Raw genomic sequence first — 6000 nt, forward strand, 5'->3', positions numbered from 1 at the left:
TAATTTAATGTTTTTATGTGCACGCAGGGGATATTTAAACAGTGAAGCTTATTGTAAGATGGTCAGGACACTGCCAGCACGGCCTGTACTGAAGTGTTGATGATAATCACAAGATACCAAAGTGACTTATAACAAAAAAAAAATCAGGTTGAGTAAAGTTCTCACTTTGCTGTGCTCATATTTACTCTGAAATGTGGTTAGCCTTTAACAGTATGACTGTGTCACTGAGGCGCATCAGTGAAAATATTTTAGATTTCAATCTGTCTGCTGACATGAAGCTGAAGTAGTGATGACGGTGATATTATTGTAAACATTTCAGTGATTGCATTCCCTTTTAGATGGAATTTTTTTTCTGCTGCAAGACTTGAATTATAGTTATAAAATCATGTATTTTGAAGAATGATTTAGCATTAAGTGTTTGTAATATGGGATTTATGTACATTTATTGTAATCAGGTATTAGTAGTAATACTAAGAATTGACTGGTCTTTTAATTGAAGAGTTGGACATAATTTTCCACTCATTCAAAACCTTTTCAACCAGTCCTGCAAGATGAAGTCTGAATTGTGTTGTCTGTTCTGTTTTTGTCAAACTGAGCTTTAATAAAATTTGATAAGTTATTGATTTATTTTCGCCTCTCTGTTGATTTCACAAGTTAACTTTTCGCAAGCTTGAAAACCAACAATGAATTCCTGTGACCTTTGACCCTTCAGGCAGTGCTGCATTAAAAATCAACATGATCGCATGAAGGATATTATGAGGGCTCTTGAGAAAACCGTTGTCAGTAAACAGTTTGTCACTGCATCTACAAATGCAAGTTAGGACTCTACCATGCAAAGAGAAAGACATTTATCAACAACATCCAGACTTCTCTGGATCTGAGCTCATTTGAGATACACTGACGAAAAGTGGAAAAGTTTGCTGTGGTCTGAAGAGTCTTCATTTCAGATTGTTTTGGGAATTTGTGGACATTGTGTCCTCTGGGCTATGGAAAAAAAGGACCATCCAAATTGTTACCAGCGCTAACTTCAAAAGCCAGCATCTGTGATGGCATGGGTGTGTGTTAGTGCCCATGGCATCATGGGTAGCTGTCACATCTGTGAAGGCCCCATCAGTGCCGAAAGATGCACGCAGGTTTTAGAGCAACATATGCTGCCATACCCCAGACTCCTGAAGTCATATCAAGCAAAAATGAACAATTAGTGTCCTCAGTTCCCAAACACTTGCTGAGCGTTGTTAAAAGAATAGGTGATTTATCACAGTGGTAACTGTTTTTGGAAGGTGTTACGGGTGTCAGATTCAGAATGGGTTTATATTTACTTAGAATAACGGTTACAAACTTAATCTGTTTGAACATTAAATATTAAACATCAAATATTTTGTCTTTGTACTGTGTTTAATTGAATATAGGTTGGAAAGTATTTGCAAATCAGTTTTTATTTACATTTTACGCAGCGTCCCAACTGTTTCAGTGTCTGTGTTACATTACAGTGACAAAAGATGAACTCTGACCTTTACAAACTAGTTAATATTCCAGACTACAGTTCACAGTTTCACAGCTGCACAAACCAAACAGGAAGCCCTCAAACATCTGAACATCTTCATCTGCATAATCCTGCTGCTTTGTTCAGTTGAATGTTGTCACGGTGCCGTTTCCCCCTCAATAAACAGCCTGTACTGTACTGTGCATCATAAATCATTTAACAGATCACAATGAGGCCGACTTTATGTATAAAACATTTTAATTATATTACAATGAGAGAATACACAATACCTTCAAGTGTTTGCTCAAGTAGCTAGCACCAGGTACTCGTGTACACACACTCACACACACAAAACAAAAAAAAAAGGAAATTATATAACATCTTCTGAATGCATATTACACATCCGCTAAAAAGGAACATATTCACAGGTCTCTGGCACAGAACTCTCCCTACTCTGCACAGCATGTCAGCCCAAAGTCCCCACCGTCCTGCTCCTCAAATAAATCCATCCTCCTCTACAGCCTCTAGGTTCTCACAGGTACAAAAGATGAACCTTAATGCTGGCGTGATGCCTATCGTAGAGCATCACCTGAAACATAAAGATGCAAACTAAGGAGAAAAAACATAAAAGCTGGCGTCCAGAAAGCGGGATTCTGACCTAAAGCCTACGAGTAGTTAAAGCTATTCATCTGGAATTATATAAAGGAACTCTCACTAATCATTCAGCATGGAAGGTTTAAAAGTGACTATTTATTTGGCAGGAATAATTTTTCATGGAAGTCCTTGTGTTGATTTTATAAGCACTGTTAGTCAGCAGGCTGGGGCGTAGGATGGTGTCCTCTGTGTGCATAGGCGTCTTTGCCTTGACCCTGCTCTTTTTGTAGACTGTCCTCACCCTGATTTCATCCCACCACCCACCCTCTCTCTCTCTTGTCTCTGCCTGCTGACTTCCTCGAACACCACACTGTGCTTTTGTGTTCTTAGAAAACCCAACACACTTAAGCAAATCTCTGTGCAACAGCCAGCATGGAAACAAATCTCAAACTTTGTCTGCACTTGCTCTGAAGTCAACAATTTATAAACTGAGCCCCCATCTCTCTGATGACTCTTAAATTACGCTTTGATCTTAACAGGAGTTCAATGAAGAGCCCCTTCAGCTTCTTGACATAAATGTTAATCTTTTTGCAATGAGGAAGGAAGCTGCAACATCTTCTGATGCCTCTCCAAGGGGTTAAAAATAAGAGCAACTCTGACTGATTTAACAGTCTTCAATAATTGACCTTCCATAAGCCCCGCCCCTCTGTGCTCTGTGTAACACTTGAGCAAGCTTGGTACCCAGTGGAACCTCAGTCAGCTTTTTACTTTCCTGTAGTTTGATATACTATGTGCTCGGCTGATTTATGTTGAAAAGAAAACCAAGTTTTGAAGATGGTTAAATGGTTTCCATAGGTCCTCAGAAAGTCTAAAATCCAGTCAGTTCAGTTGAATGTTGCATTTCTGGGACTCTGATAACCTTAATACTTTTTTGCCTGTTTGAAGTTATTCATTCATAACGGTCTTAAAAAAATGTTACAATTAATTTGCTGAAACCTGCAGTAACCCTGTAAAGATATTGCTTACTTTTACAGGTTCAATATCTTTTAACCATCTTCAAAATTTGTTTGTCTTTTCAACAAAGTTGAGGATACAGTTGACCGAGGTTCCAAAAAGGGGCGGGACTTAGGAATGGTCAGTTGGTACAATCTCTGCTTTTTTTCTTTGTAAAGAAAATAACTTTTTCCAAGGCACATCATTAAAAGAATTTCCATAAACACTTTCCATCCAGCATTCAAACAAAATGGTACCACGTCCAGTCAACTGCTCAGAAACCACTCAACCTGAGTGTGTGCTATGTTCATTTTTCAATGACGCCACTGAAAAATTATAATCTCATATCCGGCCCTCATCAGCTCATCCCATTAACTCTGTCACTTTTCTACTCACTGGGAGGTTCTGTGCAAGAGAATAACTTTATGCCATTAATATAGTTTACTGAGTTGTTCATTTGACCAACAAACTGAAAAAGGACATTTTTGCTACAAACAGTCATGTACAAATTCTTTGACATGAATGTAAACTCTCAATGACAAAAAAAAGAATAAAAACAGCTTTTCCAAAAATGTTTTTCTTTAAATCTCTAGTTATTAATTTTTTTTTTTTACCTTCCTGCAGTGTATGGAGAAGAGTGCAGATAGGAGGTAAAAATTCATCAAAACAAAATATAGAGTTGGTCACAAAAAAAAAAAATGCACCACAGAGTCAAAAGCAAAACCACCTGCTTGTCTTTAAAAACCCTGCCCGCCCACCCTCCCTCAGAAAGCACACGATGGTAATATTGCTGTGTCTCAAGAGGTCCCCTGATCAATGGGTAACACTATTTCTGGGATGGACCACTGGGGGCACGGAGGATAACACCTTAAGCTGCCATCAATTGGATTATTCTTTTATCGCTCCTCTCCCCAGTGACTCCCATTGAACAAACACATAGTCAACAAACAATAATAGTAAAATGACAAAAAAAAAAAAAGATAAAACACGCTTCAAGCCCAAAAGTTTTGAACCCCATTGGTGACCATTTGGGGCGACTGGAAGCTGCCATGGGAGTTTACCAGTGTGTGGGTTTGTTTTTTTTCAATTTTTCTGTGACAGAGGCGGCACTGGCAGACGAGCGGGCGTCAAGAGGGTGGGGAGTGCCTGGACAGGGGTATACAACAACAGCGGCTTCTCAGTAGAGACCAAAGGGGCTTTTTTTTTTTTTTTTTTTTAATTTATTGAAAATGAGGTCTTCTCTTCAAGTGCCCCTTGCTCATGGAAGTGTTTTGGCATGGTGAGGCAAAAGGTACATACGGGTTTTGGAGCGACATACGATGCCATCCAGACGAGAAGAGGGACATTTAGAGGAGGACGAGAAAAGGGGGGGGGAGTGTGACCTGAGTAGGGACCGAGGGTGAAGAGGTGGGAGGAAGAGGAGGTGGAGGAGGAGGACGAGGAAGGTCGAAGGCTCACCAAGGCACAGAATGACAGCAGGAGAGTCACCCAAGGGAGAGGGGCCAGTGTATCAGCTCCCCTGCCCCCACTCTCCCTTCAACAAGCCTGGCCTCATGTCTGTCTGTCTCTCATATACTATATATATAGATAGATAGATATACTCACTCTTTTTTGTCTTTTCATTACAAGAGAACATTTAGGAAAATATAATACAAAATTTTAATACAAGAAATATAGACTACACTGGCTAATATCACTTTTAGTGACAAGTAGCTTCTTTTGTATGCAAGTTTTTTGAGTCGTTTTTGTCGTTTTTTATTTTTTTGATCAGACCTGCCATGGTGGACCGGCCCTAATTTTTTGCAAGTGTTGGGATGCCAAGCTCTAAAGACTGCCAGAGACTGAGGCCTAATGATTATTAAATGGTCAGAGAGCGACAGAAGCGCCTCCTCCGTCAATAGTGACTATTGTGCATAAGTTACAGACAAGAAATTTCATCTACATTGGTCTTCAGCAGTGCCCACCCAGAAGCTCCAGAAATAAGCAACAGACAGCAGAGAGAAAATAAGATCGTTAGTCCTGTTAACAAAAGTTCAACTGAATGTTATTAGTTTGCTAAGTTAGCTAAAATGAACGCCTCTACAGAGAACAAATCGTTAGAGCTGGCTCTATTTTTTTGTCTTTTAATATTTTTTTTTTCTCCGTGTTTACAGCTTTGACTTGTTAATCAGAACAAAACAAACCCCAGACACACGTGAACACTGCTTGAAAAAGTAACAAAGCTGTAGAGAAATGCAAATTCTGGGTAAATGGCGCTGTGAGCAAAGAGAAGGATCCGTTAGTGAGAGTTAAAAAAAAGGAGAACTGCTCCTTTTTCCTGCAGGTCCGCTCTCTCTGTAAGCACCCACTTGCCATCTACTGGGTAAAAAAGGTAAAAACGTCTCCCTTGACACCTCGTGGTCCGTCAGAATCATTTAAACACGCAGAGGAAGCACCCGCCTCTTGTATTTATTGCTACATCAATTCGCTACTGAGCAAACACAAGATTTGAATCAATCTTTAAGGAATAGAGTTTTAGTTCTGAGGCAACTCCTTTTCTTGTTATTTGACATAGTAGTCCATCCACACCACAGGGTGGTATAGTGTAGTGGTCAGTAGTGTGGAGTAGTGGTTAGGCAACCCAACCAGAGGGAGACATAAAGGTTTGGACTGTAACTGTACATCTATATACATTCTTTCCTCTCTGCTACAGCTCTGTCACTTTTTCAGTTTGTCTCTGGGCAAAACTGGCCAAGTTTGGCGATGAAAATCTGACTACTTGTGCAGGAGCAGCTGCTGAAAAAGTCCAGTTTTAGGTCACAGAAGTGCTACACCTTGACTGAATCCTGAAACGCGGAAAAATTAAAAGAATCGTTGCACATTTTGGGGAGTTAGATCAGAAATCGGTATCACTCTCATGTCTGTTTTATACATATGAGGCTGCAGCCAGC

This window comes from Lutjanus erythropterus, chromosome 3 (assembly GCF_056507025.1).
Source record: "Lutjanus erythropterus isolate fLutEry1 chromosome 3, fLutEry1.hap2, whole genome shotgun sequence".
Classification (NCBI taxonomy): Eukaryota; Metazoa; Chordata; class Actinopteri; order Lutjaniformes; family Lutjanidae; genus Lutjanus; species Lutjanus erythropterus.